The sequence below is a fragment of the Myotis myotis genome, unplaced genomic scaffold (assembly GCF_014108235.1).
Source record: "Myotis myotis isolate mMyoMyo1 unplaced genomic scaffold, mMyoMyo1.p scaffold_m19_p_3, whole genome shotgun sequence".
Classification (NCBI taxonomy): Eukaryota; Metazoa; Chordata; class Mammalia; order Chiroptera; family Vespertilionidae; genus Myotis; species Myotis myotis.
In genome coordinates, this window is record NW_023416335.1 from 168,306,383 (window position 1) to 168,333,626 (window position 27,244).

At 37.6% G+C, this 27,244-nt stretch overlaps 1 protein-coding gene across 3 annotated transcripts in view; it reads left to right on the plus strand.

The window, feature by feature from the left end:
• The window catches only part of NELL2 (neural EGFL like 2), a 364,677-nt gene that overhangs the window by 272,805 nt on the left and 64,628 nt on the right, over nt 1-27,244 (plus strand). The gene's annotated exons all lie outside the window — the stretch shown is intronic.

A 27,244-nucleotide genomic window follows, 5' to 3' on the forward strand; every position in this document is an offset into this window, starting at 1 on the left:
CTCCCTCCCCTGCCTTCCCTCTGAAGTTTGAGTCTGTTTGATGCTTCTCTGTCTCTGGATCATCAGTTTATGTTGTTCATTATATTCCACTAATGAGTGAGATCATGTGATATTTATTTTTCTCTGACTGACTTATTTCGCTTAGTATAATGCTCTCCAGGTCCATCCATGCTGTTACAAATGGTAAGAATTCCTTCTTTGTTACAGCATCGTAGTATTTCATTGTGTGGATATACCACAGCTTTTTAATCCACTCATCTGCTGATGGGCACTTAGGCTGTTTCCAAATCTTAGCTATTGTATATTGTAAATTGTGCTGCTATGAACATAGGTGTAAATATATCCTTTCTGATTGGTGTTTCTTGGGATATATTTCTGGTGGGACTACTGGGTCAAATGGAAGTTCCATTTTTAATTTTTTGAGGAAACGCCGTACTGTTTTCCACAGTGGCTGCACCAGTCTGCATTCCCTCCAGCAATGCACGAGGGTTCCTTTTTCTCCACATCCTCGCCAGCATTTGTCATTTGTCGATTTGTTGATGATAGCCATTCTGACAGGTGTGAGATGGTATCTTATTTTCATTTTGATTTGCATCTTTTGGATGATTAGTGACTTTGAGCGTGTTTTCATATGTTTCTTGGCCTTCTGTATGTCCACTTCAGAAAATGTCCATTTAAGTCCTTTGCCCATTTTTGATTGGATTGTTTATCTTCCTTTTGTTAACATGTATGAGTTCCCTATAAATTTTGGAGATTAGGCCCTTATCAGATATGACATTGGCAAATATGTTCTCTCATGCAGTGGACTTTCTTGTTGTTTTGTTGGTTTCTTTTGCTGTGCAGAAGCTTTTTATTTTGATGTAGTCCCATTTATTTATTTTCTCCTTAGTTTCTATTGTCCTAGGAGCTGTATTGGTAAAGATATTGCTACGACATAGGTCTGATATTTTGCTGCCTATGGATTCTTCTAAGATTTTTATGATTTCCCATCTTACATTTAAGTCATGTATCTATTTTGAGTTTATTTTTGTGTATGGTGTAAGTTGGTGGTCTAGTTTAATTTTTTTGCATGTGTCTGTCCAATTTTCTCAATACCATTTATTGAAGAGACTGTCTTGACTCCATTGTATGCTCTTGCCTCCTTTGTCAAATATTAATTGAGCATAGTGGTTTGGGTCGATTTCTGGGTTCTCTGTTCTGTTCCATTGGTCTATATGTCTGTTCTTGTGCCAGTACCAGGCAGTTTTGAGAAAAGTGGCTTTGTAATATAGCTTTATTTCTGGTATTATGATCCCTCCAACTTTGTTCTTCTTTCTCAAGATTGCCTATGAATTTTTAGAAAGTTTGTTCTAGGTCTGTGAAATATGCCGTTGGTATTTTAATGGGGATTACATTAAATCAATAGATTGCTTTGGGTAGTATGGACATTTTAATGATGTTGCTTCTACCAATAAATGAACACAGTAGATTCTTCCATTTGTTTATGTCTTCCTCTAGCTCTTTTTTCAGTAACCTATAGTTTTCCAAGTACAAGTTTTTTACCTCCTTAGTTAAGGTTATTCCTAGGTATCTTAATTTTTTTGGTGCATTGGTAAGTGGGATTGTTTGTTCTTTTGTTTCTTTGTTTGTTTGTTTCTCTTTCTGTGAGTTCATTATTGGTGTAAAAAAAAAAGCCATAGATTTCTGGATGTTAATTTTGTATGCTGCTACATTGCTGAATTCATGTATTAAATCTAGTAGTTTTTTGATGAAGTCTTTAGAGTTTTCTATGTTAAAAAATATATTTTAAAAAATACATGTAGTTTATATATAGCTTATGCCCAAGTAAGATGTTTCTTCAGTTGAAAATGCACCTTGAGAATAAAAAGAGTGTTTTGAGTAGGAGGTCCTAATGAAATCATGTTAATAGTAGTCTTGATTACTTTGGGTCAAGTGGGTCCAGCAGATGACCTCAGAAAGTCTGGTTATAATTCCCAGGAGAGAGCTGCTGCCAGCAGTGCCTGGTGGTTTCCATCTCAGGGCGCTTTCTACAAATCTGAGTGCCATAGAAGCAGTGCATGTTTTGCCTCGATCCTACTTTCAAAGTCATCAGGTTTAATAAAAACACCAATTGGTCAGGATGTGAGACAGAAAACGTTCTGCTCCATTTGGGAAGTGAGCATTTTGCTGAACAGGTACTGCCACTGTTCACAGAAGGATGCTCACAAGAGGGCTTGCATCACTAGATCATTTTTTTCTACAACTTCCTCTATGTCAGTGGTTCTCAACCTGTGGGTCGCGACCCCTTTGGGGGTCGAACAACCCTTTCACAGGGGTCGCCTAAGACCATCGGAAGCGCCTAAGACCATTGGAAAACACATATATAATTACATATTGTTTTTGTGATTAATCACTATGCTTTAATTATGTTCAATTTGTAACAATGAAATTGGGGGTCACCACAACATGAGGAACTGTATTAAAGGGTTGCGGCATTAGGAAGGTTGAGAACCACCGCTCTATGTGGTGTTTTTCAAACTACAATTGGTTACAAAGGTTTCTAATAGAAAACACATAGTGACTACCCTTAATCTGTGGTTCTCTATTTTAAAGGGATCATGTCCTAAGTCAGGCATTCCCAAGCTCATCGTGCATGTGAATCACCCATAGAGCTTGTTAACTTGTTTAAAACACAGATTTCTGCCTGACCCGTGTTGCACAGTGGTTGAGTATAGTATAGACCCATGAACCAGAAGATCTCTTGGCCTTTGATTCCAGGTCAGATCACAGGCCCAGTCCAAGCTTGATCCCCAGTACAGGAGGCATCCAATCAATGATTTTCATCATTGATGTTTCTCGCTATCTCTACCTCTCCCTGAAATCAATAAAAAATAAATAAAATAAAATACAGATTTCCAGTAATTAACTATCACAGGATTTGCTAGATCAAAATCGGGTCCTTTCAATCCAATGTTTCTATAAGGTTTTTATCCTGTGATCTCCAGTAGTACACCCACACCAGGTGCAGTGTGATCCTATGTATCAACCAGCACCTCTGGAGACCATGTTTCCTGAATACAGTATTTTGTACTGCTTCTGATGCACTGAAGTACTGACTTTTTCAGAGCATTTTATTCATGTGAAATTTTGAAATAAAGACTGTCTCTGAAAATCTGGGATGAATAATGGCCATGTCCAATTTCACATGTCATTCTTCCACTGGAAAAAAAATGTAATGAGATTATAAAAATCCGGAGTGATATAAAATTAATTTAAGTGATGTAATATTTAATGCCAGAGCTAAAAATAACCCAATAGAATATTTAGCTTTCTCTATTTAATTATCCTTGAACTTCCAATCTAAAAAAAAAAAAAAAAAGATGATTCCAGACTTTAGTAGCTATCTATAACAGCCTAGGGTTTTGAGGACAGACATGGGTTCATAATCTAGTTGTACATTTACTTTTATGCGGTCTTGGGCAAGTTACATAACTTCTCAGCGTCTTGTACTCTCTATGCATCAACTTATTCTTCACAAGTCTCCCCCAAGATAGATATTGTCTCCATTTACAAATGAGAATATTGGGTTCAGAATGATTACATTTTTTCCTAAGTTCACAGAATTAGCAGCTTGATATAAATGCCTTTCTACTCCTAAACCCAGGCATTTCCTCTGTGTCAGTACTTTTCTAAGTTTCTACTAAAGTCACTAATGCCAGAGGAGAGAGAACACCTTCATCCAGGGAGGGCCCAGAAAAGCCTCAAGGGGAAATGAAATGTCTTCAAAACCAATGGACACAGACAACAAGGGGTTGAGGGCATGAGTGGGTGGGATGAGGGGTAATGTGGGGATAAGGACACATATGTAATAACAATAAATTAAAAAAAAAGAAAAAAAGAATCAATCTAAAACTCAGTGTTTATTGCAAAGTTAAAAAAACAAAACAAACAAAAAAAAACCCATTATGTTTTATCCTGAAAATTCATTCGTTTCTATTTTATAATACATGAAAATACTTAACTTACATACACCATTGAGTAAAGTTAGTGTTATAAGACAATGGGTCATAGTTTGTCTCTGCCTTCTAGGATCTTACAGCCCAAGGTCATATTTCACTATTTGGGAAGCAAGCATTCCTGCCTCCTATCTGGGAAAATGTAATACTACTATTTGCCTCAAAGCATCTGTCCTAGTTACTGCTCCAGGTTAACTCCTAAACCCCTCACCTTCCAACACCATCACTTTTGTGGATGGAGTTATACACAGCAGTTGTACCCTTAAAAATAACTTTAGATGAGGAGAGACCCGTGTAAAAAATAATCTGTTCACTCATTTATTCCACAAATAATTTATTTAGGATATGTTATATGCTGAGCACTGATCTAGAAACGGTGTAGCAGTGAACAAAATGGAGGCCTTGTCTGCATGGACATTTTGGTCTAGGGATATAGAGGCACTACAAATAGGAAAAGGAAGAAATGTGTAAAATATCATTAGGTAACAATAAGTGCTATAAAGAAAATAAAAAAGATAGTATAAAATTATTTTATTGACCTGTGGACCGACACATGACAGGTGTTATTATTATCGATATTTACTTAATTAATAAAGATAACTAACATCAGCTTCTGTATCGAGTTCCAAAATTTCAGTGGTTGCTATAAAAAGTATATTATTGCTCACTCACATCTCAGTTCAGTCTGTCAGATGTGGAGATGGTGAGAGTTGAGGGGGAATGGGATTGGGATTCCTCAAACCAAGTCCCTGGTTGTCTCCATTATATGGAAAAACCATGAGGATGGACACCTAATCACAGAGATTCAGGGTGGTAAGAACATGTAGTTGAGCCAAAAGTCCAGGAAGATGAAACTGGTTTGGTGAGGAACCAGCCAGACTTTTGCCATATCTGCTATCCGGCATTGCTGGTACTACTAACACCAAACAATCAAACCATTTTCTATGTTTCTCTCATTTACTCAGAGCAAGAAACTCAGAGTTACTTCCTTTTTAAATCATTGCCTTCTTTCTGCCCCCTGCAAGAGATCCTTAACTTGGAATTCCTGGACCCCTTCAGGCCTATGTATAGACTTGGGGGCCCATGAATTCCCCCAAGTATGTGTATATTTTTCTACAGAGAGAACCCATATCATTTAAAGATTTCATATGGATCTGTAATTTCTAAATAGTTAAGAAATAGGAGGGAGAGAATCTTTCATGAATCATAAAGAGAACTAACCGCTATTTTATTCTATGGTAGGTGATTCAAATTTAAATATCCAATGCCTCCTGTTTGTTTCTTTGGGCAGCTTAAGTCAAAAGACCCTAAACCAGTGGTTCTCAACCTTCCTAATGCCGAGACCCTTTAATACAGTTCCTAATGTTGTGGTGACCCCCGACCATAAAATTATTTTCGTTGCTACTTCATAACTGTAATTTTGCTACTGTTATGAATCGTAATGTAAATATCTGATATGCAGGAGGTATTTTCATTGTTACAAATTGAACATAATTAAAGCATAGTGATTAATCACAAAAACAATATGTAATTATATATGTGTTTTCCGATGGTCTTAGGCAACCCCTGTGAAAGGGTCCTTCGACCCCCAAACGGATCGCGACCCACAGGTTAAGAACCACTGCCCTAAACTGATCTCATCATCTCTTCCATGACTCATGACTTATCTCTTCTCTCACATCTGTTAAAAAAAACCTGGTTCTTCGCTTCTATTCTTTATTTCAGTGACTGGCAGCCTTATCCACCAAATTTTCTTGGCCAGTAATCAAGGACTCATCCCCTTCTAATTGCCATTCACATCCAATCAAGTCCTTTTGCTTCTCTATACTGGGTCATTTCTTTCCATTTCAGCTGGTCCTACAGTAGTTCAGGACTCTCAGGTACAGCTCTCTGCAGTCCAGTCTCCACAGAATATCAGAGCACAGATCTTATCACCCCATACTGAAAAAATCCTTCAGCAAACTCCATTGCCCTGAAGATAAAGGTCACATTTCTGAACATCCTATATAATAAAGAGGTAATATGCAAATTGACCCTAATGCCATAACAAGATGGCTGTGCCCACAGCAGAGGCGGGGTTCCCATAACGAACTGTAAGAAGCGATCAGCAGGGACCTGAGGCTGCACCCCTGCCTGGCAGGGCTTGACAGGGGACCTCAGGCCATGCTCCCTGCCCCAGCTCCAGGCTGGGGGACCTCAGGCCATGTCCTCCACCCGGCGAGGCTTGACGGGGGACCTCAAGGCACACCCCCCCACCCCGGCACCAGGCTGGGGGACCTGAGGCTGCATCCCTCACCTTGCAGGGCTTGACAGGGGACCTGAGGCTGCACCCCCCGCCCGGTGCTGGACCTGGGGACCTGAGGTTGCTTCCCCCACCCAGCAGGGCTTGACGGGGGGGGGGGGGGGGGGGGGCTGGCCGGGTCTGGGTTTCACGTGATTTCAAGGTGCACACAGGTGGGTGGGGACTTGACTCTGGGTCTCACGGTGTGCCCCAGTCTCTGACAGGAGGAAGATTCTCATATACATTTTACTAATTTTCTTTCATCTCTGATACTTCTATTATAGAGAAAGGGCAAATAGCAATATAAAAATATTCCCTCTAATTAATTCCCTTTTAATGTGCACAAATTTTGTGCACCGAGCCACTAGTGTCAAATAAGGCCCTTTAAGATTTAGCCTCTGCTTATCTACCTTCTTGTCCCTCTGTTTCCTAAACTCATTCCCATCCCCTCAGACATTGAGTTTCATGGGGGTAAAGAGTGTATCTGGTACCCGTTAGAATCTATGAGACATATTATGCGGCCTGCAACTTATTAAGCATTCCACAAATATTTGGTGAATAATTTTTTTTTAAAGGCATAAATAAGTGATCAATTAGAAGAGAAGGAAAAAAATGATGTGGTTGTTTCCGTACTTGCTGGACATTTTCGAGTATTAGCTTAAAGAGGCCTTCAGGGTCATTTCTGCACTTTATATGGCAGATGAGGTAGTCAAGGCACAGAGAAGTGAAGTCACTTACATATGGTGTTTCATGGTAGGTACAGATCTGCAATTTAGAACTCAAGTGTTCCAATTCCTGGTCCACTGTTTCTTTTTCCTTCTTTTCTCCATTTCTTCCTTCCTTCCCTGTCAACTGCCAACTAATCCTGTTGTCTTTAACAATGAACACTGTGGCAGTTTTCCTCTCCCAAGGTAGGGAAAATATCAGATTGTCAAGATTTCCTTAGTAGAGAAATGGCCTACATTTGGCCTGCTGACGTGGGGTGCTGTTTGAGAGCCTAGAAAGGAGATTAATTCCTGGCCCAGTGGCCATCTGCTGGGCCCTCACAATGGAACTGCTCAGGATGAAGTAATAGGATTTACTGGGTTTTGAAAGACAATTTCAATGTGCATGACATTTACTAACTCTTGTTACTTTAGTTGAGAAAGTCTCCCCTGAATGACCTCCCCTAATTTATTTATTCTATTTATGCATCATGTGAATATTAGTGAAATGCTTGAATCATTTACCAACTCCACAAAGGGGCTACATGTATGCTTTTTACTGATTAAAATTAATTTTTCATGGCTTTCTTTTTAGCCACTGTGTAAAATCACCCACATGCACAGCACAACTTCATTTTTAATTAAACATCCTAATAGTCATCAGGTGTTTAACTTGGATTTAACAGGGTGATTATTTCTTGGATAACAATGAAATGTATTAGAAATCTATGTGCTGAGGCTTACCAGCTCTATCACTGCCACCCTGTATTTTTTGCGCAGTTGCTAAACCTCAGCAAACGTGTTTGATTGATCTAATTAATATGCAAAACTGTCTGATTATACTAAAAGTAAATATTTCAATCATGAGTGAAAGTATAACTCTAAAGATTTGACAGTTCCCTGCAAGTAAATGCTGACTTGAATCACATTAAATGTTTATAACTGGGAAAAAGTTGATATCAAATGGCAAACCAAAAAAAAAAAAAAAAAAATGCCGCAATATCAAAGAAAAGGAGGTCAGACACTGTGGTGATAAATGGCTTCTTCTCCCCCCCCCCGCCCCCCGTGTGTAAAATAACGGGTTTCTTATTCAAACATGAGACGAGATTTTAATTATTTTTAGTCAGTAGTTAAATGAATATAAATTTAAGGTGCAGTCCTAAGTGTTTCTGTATCTTTTAATATTTGTAGTTTCAAAATGATCAAAGGAAGCATGTGATATCTATGAATGTTGCTTTACTTCAAGGGTAACTTCAAATTGATCAAGGTTGATTGATTTTTAAAAGTTTATGTTATTGCTGTTATAGTATAGGTGGGAAAAATCCTTTGATTCATCTATAGTAACAATTATTTTGCTCATAGCATGTACAGTTAGCATTTATTATTAATAATGTCAAATTATATTAAATTCTCAGATATGGTTAAATTAGCACATTTTTCATCATTAAAGCAATATATTGATTTAATTTTGTAATTACATAGCTTTTGTTTAAAGGCATATTTTTCAGAAATTTACATTATTTTATATTGCTTTACATGGACTATTAAAACAATTCAGAAGCAAGAGAAAATTCTCAAAACATTTCTACATAGCATATCTTTTTTAAAAAATTAAATTGACTCAGTAACATTCCATTGCCATGTATATCTTTTTCTTGGGGGGAGGGGGGGAGACTGAGTAAAAATTTTGAAAAAATATAGTTAAAAAATAAAATAAAAAACTTTACATACCTTTGCTTTACCAATAAAAGTGATTTTTTAAAAGCATTTTTAAAAGTTATTTTGCTCTAGCTAAACTTCATATACAAAAAAATCGTTAAGTAAACTTTATTGTAATACATAAAATTTGGGATGAAGGAAGTTCAGCTCTGATCTTTTCAGTGCCTAGTGACATCGTTTTCCCAGATCTGAATTTCTTAAGGGAAGAGACAGGACCATTATTGGTGAATTCTGTGATCTGGGAACACATCTGTTGATCCTCCTGAGATGGGATCTCCAGTCGTGCTTGTTGAGACCCATCTGAGCTTCCCACTTGGTCTCTAATGATAAAAGTGATTGAATTACATTGGATGAGTGAGTGTGTATTCGTGAACTTTAGATGAATTAGGGATTTAGATCACAGCATTACTTTTTCCTGTTATAAATTTTTTTAAAAGAACAAAAAACTGTCACCAAAGGCTTTTGACCATACCCTACATGTGAGTTAACTTGGGTGCTCAAGGCATATCTTCTGTTTAAGTTGGTAAGCCTTCCTCTGAAATAATCCTTGATTTGCTTAAGTTATGCCAAACCTTGGTCTTCCTTGAAGCATCTAACATAGTTGTCAAAACACAGAAATTGAAGTCAGAGAGACATGGGCACGAATCCTAGTGCGGCTATTACCAGCTGTGTGGCCTTTGCTGTGTTACTTTATTTTCCTATGCCTTTATTTTCACATGTATAAAATGAAGGTGATAATGATATTTTACCTCATGGGGTAGTTCTGGAGATGAAATGAAATAATGTAAGCAACGCTCACTGCATCATGATATCTGATGTGTGTATTATACATATTAAGTAAAATTTTATATACATAACTCTTTGAAGTGTTAGACATCCTTGAGTTAACTGGAAGTACCCTGAGATGTTTATGAAGTAAGTGTTAAGAATAAGAAATGATTCTAATTTTTGATGCATTTATAAACCAGCTTTAAGTATAATTTTACCACACTTTAATCACTTAAAATGTTTAATTTACCAATACACATTCCTTGCATTTCTTAAAACTGCCTTATTATAGCTCTAATGCAAATCTTAAAAAAAATAATGTTTTTTAGAAATCTATCTTTGTACTATTCAAAAAGTATTTAAATCTCAGTTTTAAATCTCAAAGTCATTCTTCAACTCCTTCAGGTTAATTGGAAAAAAAGTCTTACTCATTCCTTGTATCAGTCATGTATGTGTAATAGATAACAACTGTGATGGACAAATTTTTCAGATCCATATTGTAATGCCTACCTAATTAATGTTGGAAACGAGGACACATCATGGAGTTAAAGTAAGAGAAAAAAATGCTTTCAAGCTGTTAGAGGAAATCTCTTCAAGAAAAAAGTCAAGAGAAATTATTTGGGAATTTGGAAAAGATCTTCACTTTTGCTTTAAATATATTGATAATTTTTTCATGGATCACCTTTGAATATAACTTATATTGTATTCTGCCATCGAATCCCATTCTACTGGCATCTGGGTTCTTTGAGAGTAGAAGTGAAGCCTACAGTTTCGTGTTTCTCATAGCTTAGCATCATGCTTTACACATAACAGGCAGTCAGTGAATATTAATAAAATATAAATACATTCTTGCATTTGATTAGGAAAAAACAACTGCACCGGATAGAGGAAATCAACTTTAACAGTTTCATGCACTGCTTGACTGTTGATTCTAAGTTTAGTATGAGGCCAAAGTCTAATGTGCTAGCTCTAAATGAAAATGTAAACATAACCTGTGTTAATAGAAACAGAGTACATAAAACTGTATAAGTAACAGTCTCCCCTGAATTCTGTATTACTTATTCCATAGTGGAATAGTGTATTTACTTTGGCCAACAGATTTTAAGAGGAGAGGTCACTGACAAATTGGAGTGTAATCAGGGAAAAATTATCTGGAAAACGAAAGCCCTGATGGGTATAAGGGAATATTTCAATAAACTTTACATGTTTAACCAATAAATTTAAAAAGATTAAAATTTGAAGGTGGTATGACATAATTCTTACGTATATGAAGAGCTCAATTAGTACTTGCATTTCGGATTAGATTATTATGTGAAGCTCTAGTGTGTAAAACTAGTAAATTTACTGAGAGGCAAGTTCGAGCTCCAAATACGAAATAGGCTGGTCCCAAGAACCTCAGAGAAATGGGATGGACCAGCCTGCAAGCAGACTCTAGATCAGTGATGGCGAACCTATGACACGCGCGTCAGAGGTGACACGCGAACTCATTTTTTTGGTTGATTTTTCTTTGTTAAATGGCATTTAAATATATAAAATAAATATCAAAAATATGTCTTTGTTTTACTATGGTTGCAAATATCAAAAAATTTTATGTGTGACACGGCACCAGAGTTAAGTTAGGGTTTTTCAAAATGCTGACACGCCGAGCTCAAAAGGTTCGCCATCACTGCACTAGATGACCAACTGTGAGAAGCACTTAGGGCCCAGAGGATTTTGCACTGTGTCTAGATTGCCTCGGTTTATCTAAGACTCTTGTTACAATTTTTCATAACAGTAGCTGTTTCAAACTGCGTGTCTAGGGCACTTCCTGTAATAATGACGAAGCAGTATAGTATGATGGCTACGAGTTAAGAGTAGGTTTGGCAGATGGCTCTCCGGGTACAGATCCAGGCTCTGCCACTGACTGCTTGTGTGGACTGGGGCAAGTTACTTAATTTTTATGTCTTGGTTTCCTTGTTTAAAAACGGAATGATAATAATAATACCTATTTGATTGTATTGTTGAGACGATTGCATTAGTTAACGCATACAAACAGTTACAGCAGTGGTTCAGTAAATGTTAGCTCTTATTATGACCTTGTCCCTAATCTTTACAACAACCCTCTAAAAGAGTTACTATTACCGGAGGAGGAAACTGAGGTTCAAAAAGATTAAGTTATTTGCTCTGGGCTGTACAGACAGTACAGTGAGGAAATAAGAAATCATATCCAGGGATAACAAACTGAAATAATCTGTTCTCTTTCTGCTCTGACATTTGGCCTCCACTGCACCATAAAGGTGACTAAAGGGCCTTTGTGAAATATAGGTGCCAAACGATCTAAATTAAGCATTTATTAAGCTCTCGTGTATGCACAGCAAGCATGGCTTGTGAATGAAGATGCAGAAAGTAAAAATGCAGTATTTTTCTCTTGGGAGTTAATACCTCTGACTGCCTAATGCACGGGGGAGCACTTTATCTAAATGACAAGGAAAGAGCAGATGGGAACAAAATAATAGTAATACCTTTTAAGTGATTGGTAAGTGCTAATCTTTTCTGGTATGGGAACCCCAGAAGAAATTGCTCTCAAGAAGAATAAATGCGGGAGCTGGAATCCCAGCCGTTGTAATTTTCAGGGGATAGCTTCATGATAAACTCCTCCTGGTGGGGCTCAGGAGGCAAGCAAACAGCTGATTAAATGTGTGAAAGTACGCACTCCGGTGTTAGCCGGGGTTTTCATAGCCAATTTTCTCAATCTTCACGTCTGAAGATAATTATAAGGCGGAGTAAGAGTGAACTTGGACCTCTTGTTTAATCAAAGTAACAAAACAAGTTACAGGAATTCTCTGATTGTTTCAGTCTTTGAAAATATGGAGCCTTTTGTTGTCCTTCTTAGGTGAGGCGTGTTTTCATTTGCCTCGAGCAGCCTTTCAGATATAAACCACTCACTCAGGCATGTTTTTTTGCTTCAGACGTTAAAAGGCTCAATTCCAGTCTTAAAATAAACATTGCCTTTGTGCTTTTTATATAAAGCTGAATGCGTTTTTAGTGCTTCACTCATTTTCTTTAATTTTTTTTTATTCAAAGAAAAGAAAATATGTTGACTGCAACTGTTTGTGTTTCTTTTTGCTTAAAATTCAAGTCAATCAAATGGCCTCTCTAAACAAGACAATTTGTTATTTATTATGACCATCTCAGTTTTGACCATTTATAACAAAAATAGATTAATTAAAATACAGCGGCCTATACTGTGTAAATAGTCCTGCATATGCAAGAATAAGTTACATATTACAAGATGCTAAAATGTTTACTTGGTGAAAGATGGGAAGGTGAACCTTTCCATAAATCATAAAACTTAATTACAAAAACTTAATTACAAACCAAAGGGTACTGATTCTGTTACAGGGGTAATTTTGTAGCCTAAATTGAGTGAGAGGCAAGATTTAGTAAGTATCTAAAATCAAGTATCAATCAATTAATTGTAGCTTACATAGGAACACCATGGAGAGAATTGTTAATTTTGTTGAAACTATTAATACATATTCATAATATATCATCTGAGAGCAGATCTTTATCTTCAAGTTTACATTCTTGAAAGGCAAATAGAAGGGAGACATTTGTTCTACACTTGTACTCATTTACTGTGGACCTCACCCCTCTACTGGAACGGCTTTCCTGGAAATCAGATATAACTTCCTAATTTCTGTTTCCAAGGTGTTCAAATTGTTTGACCTTTCTGCAGAGTGTTCACATTCATTGCAGCAACCCCCTTTGCTTTCCTTGACGTGACATTTTCTCCAGTCTGTATTGTATTGCCGCAGAAGTAAGTGCATTTCCCAAGGTGTCATAGCTATCAATTTGAGTTTGGAGTTAAACACAGGACAGCGGAAATCCAAAGCCCATCTGAAAAGCACAACGCTGAATTCCCCGCATGGGCTACTGCGCACGTGAGTTCTTACTGCTGCTGCTCTTCTGCCTGTTGGACTAACTTTCTTGCATTTTCTTCTTCTCATCTCCTGAGTGTGGAGACTAAATTACACACTTGATCTTCTCTCTTCTTTCTTAATGCTATCTTCTATGTGAAGCTCGACCACCCTCAAATCTTCAAAAGGAGTCATCCAATGCAGACCCCTACCTCGGCTTAACTCCCACATCCCAAGGGGCTGCCTTCTAGTTCCTCCTGGACAGTCTGCACTTGGACTTAACGGCGCCCTGCTTCCCTGTGCTTTCCTTCCTTCATATTGGAACCACCCAGGCCTGACAAGCCACCTGTCTCCTTCTGCCAAACTGACTCCCCTCCCCTTCAGTTACCCTGTATTGGTATTCATCTTCAAGCACAGGAACATTCTCTTAAACTCTTATGGAGCTTTGTTCAGTGCTTCATGGAAATCAAATCACGTAATAGATTTTATGACTAAAAAAATTGGGTTAAATGTAGATAAAGGAGACAACTATTATGACATTCATAAATAGGCTACTTAAAAATTCTGCTGAAATAGGGAAATCATGTCGCACCGTAAGCAGGATGTTACCTATGTGGCCTGTATCTCTGAAGTGATGAGCCTGGGCTGCATTGTGGACGATGTGTACCTGTGTCATTCCCAAAGACCTGAAAATGCAGCATGTCACCTTTCCTAATAAGTGATGTGGGCTTTCATAAGGAGGTGTGTGTTGGAAGAGAGCAGATGCTCTTGGTTGATAGGGGAAGCAGCTATAAGCCTAATTAATGACTTGCTAATTATAGCTCTCAACATGGTTCTGAGAAATGTGGCCACTCATATATGCAAAAACAAATCAGCAGTACTCACTCGTACATTGGGTTGGGCGGAGTATATTTTGCACTATGAGATATGAGCTAAATGGGCATTAGGGACTCAATGAAGGAAGTGTGAAGACAGAGAGGCAGGGATACCTTCCGAGATGGACTGGGCCTGTGAAGAAAGTGAGACTGAAACTGGTCACCCAACATTTCAGTACCAGAGATAACCGTTCAGTAGGGAAGAGTTTGCTGTGTCATAGGTGGAGCAAGTTGGAAATTTCAGGCATAAGAATGGGTCTGTGTAAAGTTTCTGGGAGCGGAACTCAGGCATTCTGGTGGAGAAATTTTGGGTTGCTTTTGTTGTTACAAGCGAAATCAAGAATAATTCTTAAGAGAAACCTTGAAGGATGTACTTTTAGCAGCATTACTTAAAAATAGTGCTTCTTTGGCCTTGAAAAGACTTTCTGGAGCAAACTTTTTCATCCTTCTCTTTGAATTTCAATGCCATAAAGGAGTGTTTTGGTGGCCAGCAGTTCTTTTTTTCACTGAACTGACTGAGAAGAACGAGCAGGATAAGTTTAGACTTGAGAACAAGTTTGCAGAATGGAGGCAGGCCGACATGGTGGAGTGAGCTTTGGGGTCAGGATGCTGAGGTTCGCTCTGCAGCTCCATCACTCACAGACTCCGTGATGCTGAGTGACGGCGTCTTCCCTCATCTCTGTTTCCTTCCCTGTGAAGAGTTCAGAATGGTAGCTTTTTGATGCGTATGTTTATTACTTGAGCTAATTCATGCAATACACTTATTAACACAATGCCTGGCACAAACTATGTGCTCAATAAATATGAACTATTAAAATTAACTGAAGAAAAGCATAGAGAAAGTTGCTTAGATGCATTCTACCAGGGAGTGAGGGAGGGGAAAGTGGAGAGTTATTGCATTGTGAGTACTGAGTTTCTGATTGGGGTGATGAAACATTCTGGAAGCTGACAGACACATGCCTGGGTTGCAGGTTCAATCCCCAGTAGGGAGTGTGCAGGAAGCAGCCAATTGATGTTTCTCTCTCATCAATGTTTCTCTCTCTCCCTCCCTCTCCTTTCCTTTCTCTCTAAAAAAAGTCAATAAAACATATTTTTTTAAAATGGTTAAAATAGCCCTAGTGGGTTTGGCTCAGTGGATAGAGCATTGGCCTGTGGACTGAAGGATCCCAGGTTCAATTCTAATCAAGGGCACATGCCTGGGTTGTGGGCTTAATCCCCAGCAGGAGGCGTACATAAGGCAGTTGATCAATGATTCTCTCTCATCATTGATATTTCTACCTCTCAATCCCTCTCCCTGCCTCTCTGAAATAGAAAAAAATATACTTAAAACATACTTTAAATGGTTAAAATGGAAAATTTTATGTTTTATGCACACACACACACACACACACACATTAAAATAAAAGAAAGCTTATAAATGATGGTTGTTATTTAGACTCAAATTCTTTTTCTTTTATTTTTTGCCTAATGCCAGGAAACACACAAATGCACAATTACAGATATAACAGACTAACTACTTTCATCTTGTGGTCCAAATAGGAAGCTCTCTGAGGCAGGGTACCATCCAAGATGTCTCCGAGGGGCTGGGAGCTCATCATAGCAGTCCGAGGAGCCCTTGGAGTGCAGGGTCAGGAGACAGGCACTCGCATCAGCAGATCCCCGCAGCCTCGCAGTGGAACGTGGCTTGAGAGCTTTGGCCCTCATGCGGCCCCAGAGAGGAGGAACGGGCTGTATGAGACTAACTCAGCCATGATGCTTACCAGTCACTTTCAGATGTGCCTGTTTTACTTCCCCTCCATCTAGGTCAAGTGATCAAACACACAGGCTCAAAATGTTAACTCACGCTTATAGCATAATAGAAATCATGTACCATTTTAGAACCAAAGGTTTTTACTAGGTCAGCAGTAAGTAGACTGGTGATGATCAAGAGGACACATTATGTGGTATTTAAAGCTGAGGAAGGCTAGACTCAGGAAGGACCTCTTCCCTCCTGAAATTTCTTCCTACTGCTTGATGGATTAAAAAAAACCTAGAGTTATTAAATAAACATAGATCTTTTGCTACCTTGGAATTACTTAAATATAAAATCTGAGCTCTACTTACACCATAGAGTTATATTATATGACCACAGAAGCTCTCTTTGACTCTGATTCTGTGAATTGTCCCCACCCAGCATCCCTAGCCATGGAAAGAAAAGACAGAGATACCAGCTTAAATCATTTCTTTTACCAAGCTATAAACATATATACAGGGGTGGGCAAAAGTACATTTATAGTTATATTATAAATAATAAACAACAATACAAGAATAAACTGTTTCAAGTATTCACAACTATAAGCCTACCTTTGCCCACTCCTGTGTGTGTAGTAAGATACGTGATAATTTTGTAACATAATATGAATTTAATAGATTTAAATGATTATTAAACTAATTTTTAAGCTGCTGTTCATCAGTAAATAATCATGCTAATTATTTTAGTCTCATTTTATTCTGATTGAGGTAGTTGTAACTTTATATTTAAGTCAGCACAACATTCAATAACTGGTGTTTTAGTTTAGGGGTATTGGTTAACTTGTATTTCATGTGAGGTAGTTATGCATTGATTCCTTTCACACTCATGTACTAGCACCTACTTTATGCAAGGCACTGTTTTACGTACCAGAATATGGTGAGGAGAGAATTGGGCAACAAATTTTCTCTCATGAAGCCTATTCCAACCCCCCCCCTCAAATATAACCCTTATATCTTAATAATTTAAGATATAAATAAATGGTTATATAAATCATTTAATATGCTATAGGAGAAAATGGGAGATTAGCTACTTCAATGCACTTATTATTGTACTTGACATAGGAACCCTGTGAAATAATTTTAGTATTCCTATTTTAGAGAGGAAATAGCCTTAAGACACTTGCAGTACAACTTAAAATGTAGAGTTTTTTTTATCATAGTATGAACTGTATCTAGCATGGCCAGGAGTGTACCTGAGGAGGGGCGGTGAAGGATTAAAGAAAACAGACAAGAGAATACAGTTGGGGCCAGGTGTATCACTGTGCCTGGATGAGGAAATAGTGACACAGCCTGTAAGCCAAAGCTTTATTTTATAGTCAGATCACACAAAACAAAACAAGGGTAAGATGTTTACAGTGTTTTTGCAAATTTCAAATCTGCTTCTTTCCTATTGTTGCCATTCTCTGAATTCTATAAAGCCTTGTTTTGATAGAGTTCAGCCTTGCTGCACTCCCCTGCAGCCCACATCCCTTAGCTACCTAGGACTGCAGGGTCGGACTATAAGGTCAAGCTTACAACCATAGCCTTTTGGCTATAATTGTGCTGGGAGGGCTTTGCCCTCCAAGCTGGGACTTGTATGTGACTTTGCCACAAGTCAGTCTGAGGCTTGATCCTGTCCAAAGGCTGTAGCTTCTCTCCACAATAGTAGTTATTTGGTAAATTCTGTAAAATGATTTTAAGTATCTTAACAAAGTGTGGGAGAAATTTAAGCATCTGATGGGTATATAGATAATACCACTCTGATTATTGGCTATGAGAATAATTCATTTCAAAACTTAACATAAAAACATTTGTTTTAAGAAATCATACATATACACATCTATATGATACTACAGGTATCTAACTATCTTTCTAGCCTGTCTTCAATGTCTGTTGCTTCTACCCCACTCACTAGAGCAGTCTTTTCAATCAGAGGTGATTTTTTCACCCACAGAACACATGGCCGTGTCTGGAGGCAGTTTGGGTAGTCACAACTGGGGAAATGGGGCTGCTACTAGTGTGCAGTGGCTAAAGGCTAATGGTGCTGCTGGTCATGCTGTGCACAGCACAGAGCCCCATAACAAAGAATCACTTGAGTTAAGGTTAGAAAACCCTACATTAGAGGTAACCACTATTAACTGTTTGGTGTGTAAGCTTGCAGATCTTTTCCATGTATTATACACACGGGAATATGTTTACTCATTTGCTATGGAAATGGGGTAATACTGTACATATTATCTTGTGATTTTATATTTCTATTACTTCAAGTTGGGGGTCTTTCAATCAATACAGTTAGTTCTATTTCCCTCTGACGAACTGCACAGTGTTTTCTATGTATGTGTAAATGTATCATCATTTATTTAACTCTGTTCCTAATGATGGGCATTTAGGCTATTTCCTTTTCTTTTTTTTTTTTTTTGCTATTTCAAACGGTTGTAGTAACATTCTTACATGCACATTTTTGTAATGTAAAAGTAAAGTAAAGTAGAGTAAAAGGATTTCTGCAGGACTGTTTCCAGGGACTGAAATTGCAAAGTTAAATTGCATGAACATTTAAAAATTTGGTACTGCCAAGCCCTCCAGGAAGTATATACCTAAGTTATATACTCAGCAACTGTCTGTGAGAATGACAGGACTATTTTCAACTTTGTAAGTGTATTTTCTTCAAAAGGAATATAACATAAACAAACAAGATCATGCTCGACTTCAAGATGTTTCAACAGACAAAGCCACAAAAAACTCGTCAACCTGTATCAAAGAACATCATAATGGTCATTAGAAAGTAGAATGTGATGATCACAGAAATGATTCTGTTGCATGAGCAATAATATTGGGAGGACTAATACCCTTGGCAGGTGTACCCTCTGGCTACACTGTGCTGGGAAATTTACCAGAGAGGTAACGGATTCTGGATGCCCTGTTACCCTAATCCACTGTGTCATCTCCTTCACCTCACCACTTAGTAGCTGAAGTAACAGCAATTGTCCACAGAATTTATAGCTACTTGGCTTTTCAGTCCAGCAGAGGAAAATAAGCCAGAAAACAAATCACCCACTGAGATCATTAGAATAGAAACCATGAATAGATGAATTCTAAGAATGAGAATATTTTTGGCCAGAAATGGAATCAGGGAAACATGAATTAAATAATCTCTTCCCATAAACTTTCCCAAACAAAACAACTCTATACATAAGGCCCAAATACATAATACAAGAATGTCTTGCTTAACCCCCTGCTTTTTATATGAATCTGAAAAGGCTGGTTATAAAACAATATAAATTTATTGGCTGAAAGAGTGTTGTATAATAGATTATCTCAAATTGCATGCTTGTTTTGTCAACACACCATAAGCAAATCTCTATCATGCTGTCATTTATATGACATTTCTCATACTTTTCTCTGTCACTGAGCTATTGATCCTACAGGAAACTTACTCTGAATAGGCACTGGGGTTACAGTGTTGGAAAAGGTAGAGGTTTCCTCTCCTCATGGAGCTTACATTTTAGGAGGAGAAACATACATTTAAAAGTCAATTCTGTAATTATTTACTATCTTTGTGCTAAGAATTGGAGGTGATATGAAAAGATATAACAGGATACCTGACCTAGTCTAGGGAGGGAGTGGGGGAGGCATCCTTGAAGAAGTGATAGGAGAACCACTTCACTTGTACCTTCAAACACTTACAACATTTTCTATCACACATAGGGTACATTTCCTATATTCCTAGTGTTTGTATTTATTGTTAAAAAGTAAACTTCCCTATATAGTGAAAGCTTCATAAAGAAAGATAATGACATTATAAATATTTGTCTTTTCATTAACAGTTAGCACTTTTCATTTATTTGTTTATTTACTCAGTCAGCAATGCCTAAGATGTACCTATTACTATTTTCAGCCCCCGGGTGATGGTAGTGACCTGGCAAGGTCCTGCTCTCACAAGGTTTACATTTTGGTGGGGGATTTAGACAATATACATAAAATAAATAACATGTAGTGTTAAATACTATAAAAAATACGTACACTGATGTGGTAGAGTGTGAACATTAGGGGTCAGGGAAGTCTTTTTTTTTTAAGAAATGGGGTTAAAGCTTTGAGTTTCATGCCATCAGACTATACAACTTCCCAACCTTCCTTGTTGTTCACTTCATTTCATTCACTGAAGATTTCCAAGTCTGGCAGACCATCACCTTCCAACGTGCCCTCCTTGGCTCTCACAGTTACACATGTGGATGACCCAGCCATACCATGGCTTTTCAGTTCTTTGATCTTCTCACCTCCTCAGCCCTGCATTCCCATGCTCATAACATTGACCTTGCCCTCACCTATAACTACATCATCCCCCAAATCTTACTTTCAAGCATCTTATTCTTGGTCTACTCTCTCCTATCCACCCATCTCCCATACTCTACTACCTCTACTCCATTATTGTTTGACTTTATTGAGAACATTAATCCTTTTACGTAAACACTTTTCCACTACTCACCTGGATTCCATGGTTCATCAGTCTCAACGTTTCTTCATTAACTCTCTTAGCTTTTCTCCCTATGTTGTATTACCCAGCAAACCCAGCTCTTGTCAAATACAGCCCTGGCTTCCTCCACTCTGCTCCTGAACAGCTGACTATGGCTGAAGTAAAACACGCACTTGCACTGATGGGCCAGTCTCCGAATTCATGAGCACAGATGACAAAAGGGAATGCAAAAACTATCATTCCTTAGAATGTTATTTTCCACTCTCAGGAATAACCACTTTATGCCCATTTTTGTCCCATCAGGCTTCTAACAATTCTATCAAATTACCTTCTCAGAACTATTATCGACCCCCTACTATTGTTGACCTTATGTTAACTTCTTGGATACCTAATTGGAAAGGAAGAATTTGCCTTGAAAACATTTGGGGAAACTCCACACCCTTTCTCAAAAATGGCTGCTCTAGCATTGTGTTTATTTAGCATGAGCTTAAAATTTTGGTGAAATTAAATTTTAAAGATTTCAGCCATGACTGGATACTCTATTTTTCTTTTCAATATTTACATGTAATTTGATCTTGCATCTTCTTTTGCCCAATGCAAACCTTTCAGTATATTTCTATGATCTCTGTGTTCAAATTAAATCCTATTTTCAATCCTATTTTTCAGTTGACTTGTATTACCTTGTTGTAATATTTCAGGGGGAAAATAGCTCCAAGGCATAACTTTCACTTCACAAAGGACTCTTGCCCTAATGGCGGGGCTCAGTTGGTTGGGGCACAAGTCCCCTGCATTGGAATTGCTGGTTCAATTCCAGGTCAGGGCACATGCCAGGTTGCCCAGTAGGGGGTGTGCAGGAGGCTGCCAATCAGTATTATGTTCTCACATTCATGTTTCTCTCTTCTCCCTTCCTGTCTCACTATGCATATTTTCATTCAAAATGCATATTTTATTCTTTCAACTAGTCTATAAAAAGACAAGTAGTTAAAATGAGTCAATTAATGATTTTACATATAAATTTTTAAGTATTAAAAGTTTTTTTTATAGCTAAGACTCATTGTACCAGAATATATTTTTCAATGTGTGGGTTAATTGTCAGTGTTTAGGCGACTATAAAGAAATCATTCCAGATATTAAGAGGAGTGTTTTACAATAAGATCTTTAATGAACAGATAACTTCTCAGTTATGACTCGTTATAACCCTTCATTAGTTTATCCTGCCTTTAATTTATCAGGGGGCAATGTAGATTGTAAAGTGAAATTGCCTTTTTGCTTTTAAATTAAATTTCTGTTAAGATGAAGTGTTCTAACTACTTTTCCTGTAATTAAAACCTACGTACACAAGAGTAGTTGCCCATTACTGGTACATTGGTGAGCAAAAACTGATGGCCTTATGTATAGGCTTTGATTGAGAATTACTAGAAAGTTTTATTTATTCACTGAGACCTAAAATTACATGCATATGTAAATAACCTAACATAGAAATAGAATCACATAATTGAAAAAACCTTCTAGAAGTTTAAATGTAAGTAGTCTTAGGCCAACACTTAAATCTTTAAAGAATTTGTCTCAAAATGAGGTTAACATGTAAATGTTTTAGTCTATTGACCATTTCATATTAATTTTCTTTTCTATACTTACTTAAAAAACATTGCAATAATTTAAAATTCAAACTTAAGCTCCTTCTACTTCTAAGGGCATTTATTATATAACAAAAGATGAAATATATAGTTCACAAGCAGTAAAGCACTCGGAGGTTTCCGTATAGTGATTTTTTAAATTTAAAGCCAATTTCCAGAAGTTCAACAGGCCTTCTAAGTTTTGTTTCCTATATTAGAACATGAATATGTCTGAATAATAATTTATATTTTAAAAATGAGGAGTGATTTAGAACTATATCATTTAGCTAAGGAAGTAAATTACTTTTGGCTTAAAAGTAAATTAGTTTTCCATGTGATTTCTGGGGAATAATATATATCAGAGGAATAAATTCATGCATTGGTTTCACTATGGTATCAGGTTTTCTTAAAATCATTTGTAGATTTACTTATCTATAGTACCCATATCTTATTACCACAGAATGGTTGGTGAGTATTGGCAGACAATCCATGAGTTTGACCCCACTTTGCATTATTATTTTTTTAAATATGTTTTTATTGATTTAGAGAGAGTGAAAGGGAAAGGGGGAGATAGAGAAACATCAATTGGCTGCCTGCTGAATGTCCCCTACCGGGGATTGAGCCCAAAACCCAAGCATGTACCCTGACCTAGAATTGAATTGCCGACCTCTGGGTGCATGGGATGACTCCCAACCAACTGAGCCACACCGGCCCGGGGCCCACTTTCCAATCTTGAAATAGACCAGTTTCTTGGAACTTCAGAAGGCCATTTTCTGAGAGACAAGGTCTATGTTGTATGAGAAGAAAAGATGGGAGAGAGCACATCTGAGGTTAATGGAACGGCATCTGTCCTACCTCTGTCCCTTTAGAGTACTTTGTGCTGTCATCTCTGTGGTGGTTTCTGTAAGCACCTGCATATCTGTAAGTGTTGACTCCCCTGGCTCCCAATTCAATCTTAACAGACACCTCTTTCTTCCTAAAATCAATGTGAATCTTCCACATCGCTCTGATGAGCCTGTAATAGAAAAATCACATTATGCAATTCAAGAAGGTTATGTCAAAATAGGAATCTCTAATGAAAATTGAACCTTAATTTGAAATGGGTACAAAGCCCATGCAAACTGACTTATGAAGAAGTGTCCCCTCTAAACACACACTGTCGTAGCACATTTTTAAAAAAATCTCTTTATTACCCCAAGAACCAAATCTTATTTCTTGGCTTCAAAAACATCTCCTAGAGAGCTTAGATGATCCCATAAAAATAACCTCATAAAAATGATGTTGTTATAAATATTTGAATATGGCTTAACAGTTTCATGGAGCTATGAAATACATTATGTCTTTTGACCCTCTAAGGAAGCCCTGTCTTTATGACAGATGTTCCCTATTTTAGAGGTGAGGTACTTTAGGCTTAAAGATGTTACCAGATTTCTTTTTTCTGGTCTCACACAGCCAGAAAGTAGCAGAACTAGCAATTAAATGTATTTTCTTCTGATTCCAAATGTGCCTTAAAAAACAACTAACTCTGCTGATCTAATACTGTGAGAGAGAACAGTTTAACCGTGTTAAACTAAACAGCGTTAAAACTAAACCCATACTTTAAGGAGTAGTGCTAAATAACTCCGCATTACGTAGTAAGGCATCCGGATAGCTGCAGACATAAATTTTCGATGCAGCGCCCTACAGAACCTGTTAGAATATGATTCTGCTCAATATCAGTTTATTACAGCTGCTCAGGGGTTCCTGATGAACAGGTATGAAGCCGGGATGCTAAATATTGCACTTGTTTCAAAGCACAATGGTACCTTTCATGCCTTTTGGCACATAGCAAGCTGGGGTTTCAGGTACATGCTTGCCCATACACTTGAACAGATTCAAAATTAATTTTTGAAAGAAAGAAAAACTGATCATAATTGTAAGTAGTCCCATGGAACCCCTGCAAAAGTAAGTGAACTAATTCAAACTTCTGACTTTTTACTAAAATCAATTTGGCTGCCCATGTGCTTGAATCTAAAGCAATATGTTCTCTCCTCAATCACAAAACAAAATAATCACATTTCAAAGACTAATCATAAAATTAAAATTGGAAATGATTTTTGATCTAGCACTTGCCAAAAGCTGGCTTAAAACCTTTGCTATTTTTAGAGTGATAATTAAAATGAAATATCAAAATCCATTTCTCTCGTTTTTCTGAGCTTCATCCTTGTATTGAGTAAGGTAATAAAAAAAAAAGAATATAAAACAATACCTTGAGAAAGGCCTTACTGAGTTATAATTGAATTTAGGAGAGATAGAGAAAGTAGGGACTTTTTTTTCCTGTGGCAAATCAGTAGTAAAACTTTGTCCATCACCTTAAGACATTTCTCTTATAAATTACTTTTAGGATTCAAACCAAGATAGTCCTTTTCTTCAGGAAGACTTATATGCAGCATTTTGCTGGATGTTAAAAAAACTCTTCATGTTTCCCTTTGCAACTTTGTTGCCAGGAGACTCTCTTGCCTCCTGTGCCTGACTCTCTCCTGGGAGGCTTTGGGGCCTTCAATTTTAATTGGTTTATACTTCCTTTCAGAAGTGTGCAAGGTGTACACCTTGATTGACACACACCTCTAAAATGTGAATCAAATCAAATCAGGGTCTAGAAGAAAAAAAAGAGTAGAATAGCTTCCTTATGACTTCACTGTGGTACTCTCATTGTTTTTAAGCCATTTTATTTTATTTCTCTTAGCTCTCTCTTTATATCCTTAGGAATTATTTTTTTTTTATATCTGGATCAATTTCTCTACTTTAAATTTATTTTCAAAATTGAAAGTTATATTGTTTACCTATACCTGAAATACTCTGTGATAAGATGAGGGTTGTTTTGTTTCTATATATTTAAATATATATTTTGTTTTTTAAATATTTAAAATTATTTATGCTATATTTTAAAGGTTTTAAGTTTTCAGTGTTAATAAGAGGAAAAGCATGAAGGCAGTTAGTAAAGAAAAAAATACTGGTCAAGTGCAGTTTTAGAGGACAGGCTCTAAGAACAGTATAAAGTAGTAGAATCAGAAAGAAATTATGAGTTAAAGCAACATTTCGAACATCTATACTTAAGGGATAGTATTTGGTGCTGCAGGGAATTGAAAATAAATGCAGCCCAACTCTTATCTCTAAGAAATTTGAAGTCCAGTAGAGGAAATTGAAAATACACAAATTACTATAATGAGGAATTCAAAGAGTAGGAATTACCTTCAGTTGGTGAGATCTAGGCCAAATTCAAAAATGCATGTGAAATTTGTTCAGGTTATGTGTTTAGGGTCAAGGGAAGTAGAATTATTGTGGCATGAATGCCTTAATCAGAGGTGCACTCATTCACTTGGAGCTAGCTTTAAGAGAAGACAGGCTCCAGGGCTAAACGATAAGAAAGATGTCTCCCCAGGAATTTGATGGTAATGGTGATGACAGTGATAGGAATAGTGACAACGATGATGCACTCAGTCATCCGACACATGCTTGCTCTTAGGATAGGCACTATGATTTAATGATCAAAAAGACTCACCGCTGTCTGGCCACATAGCTGAGAGGTTTTGCATTGACCTATGAACCAGGAGGGCACAGTTCAATTCCCGGTCAGGGCACATGCCCTGGTTGAAGACTCGATCCACAGTGGGGGTTGTGCAGGAGGCAGCCAATCAATGATTCTCTCTCATCATGGATGTTTCTATCCCACTCTCCTTTTCCCTAATTAAAAAAAAAAAAAAAGACGACTCATCACTGTCCTCAGGGAGCTCATAGTTTAGGGAGGACATAGACCTAACTGAAGGATGCCTCTGGCAATTTACAGGTATGACCCTGTTAGTCCTACAGAAGAGACAGGGCTGCCACACTCACAAGCACAAAACCTGCATCTACACTGTGCCAAACGAGGGAGAGGATTTGACCTATTCGGGAATGACAGAATGCTTCATTGAGGCAATTGGTTGAACTGAGATTTAAAGGAAGGTTAAGACTTCAGCAAGTGAAGTGGGGGGCGGGAGGTGAGGAGGAAACTGTGTAAAGAGCCTGTGATGAGGACCATAAGGCACATTTGAGGAGTGGGAAGAAGGGTGATGTGCTCAGTGCCCAGACCAGGGAGAGCCTGGTGTGAGATGAGGCTTTAGAGGCAAGTGGAGCTCAACAATGAGGGCTTGTAGGTCATTAATATGCTGGTCATTATCCTTCCATCAAAGAGAAACTATTTGATGTTTTAAATATGGTCAGGTTTTGAGTTACCAGAAAATATGTTGGCATGTGTGTGAAGAAGAGTGTGGAAGGGAATAGACATGGAAGTGGGGGGAATAGGTGAGTACTCAAGGAGAGAGAGGATGGAAGCTATGACGATAATGCAGAAAATGAAAGTGCATTCATCTCAACTGTGTAGCAAGCAGCATGCGGAGTGCTTTATATGCATTTTCGAAAACTAGCTGGAAATATGGGGTGCGCTGTCAGAGTAAATTCACATTTCCACTTCGCCTCCAGTCCCACTGCATCAAGCAAGCACAGTGCAGCTCTAAGATGTTAGCCAAGATATTAGAACCCACTAGACATCCAAAAGGCAAAACCATAGACTAAGACAATCTTTCGACATTTCCTGATAAATTACTCTTGTACTTCCTATCTCTCTGATGCCAGATACAGGCAAACATCAGTGCTCTGTAGCTCAGATATAGCAAATCAAAAGTCCACTTCCTAGCCTCTAAGAACCAAAGATCCCAGGGATTTGTAGAATTACCTGCCTGCAAGTACCTAACAGAAAGTGAATCCTCAAATGTCAACTATTAGTTACTTAAAATTCCAAAGTTTTAAGAACCTTTAAAAGGAATTCATAATAGTAGATAATCAGATGCTATTCAGTTGTGCTCACTCCTTTTTTTTATTTTACTGAGTTCTTTGTTTATTAAGCAAATACTTGCTTTAGTGACTACTATGTGCAAGGCACTGTACTTGACACTGAAGATAAAAGAAAACATGAACATTGCTGCCCAAGTAGAGCTTTTGTTACAGACAGGAGAGGCAGACAATGAATAATATGTATAACTAAAACATATAGTATGTTTGATTAGACAAATATAGCAAATAAGATGTGTCTGACAATTTTTGCTATACTTATACTATGGTATGAATA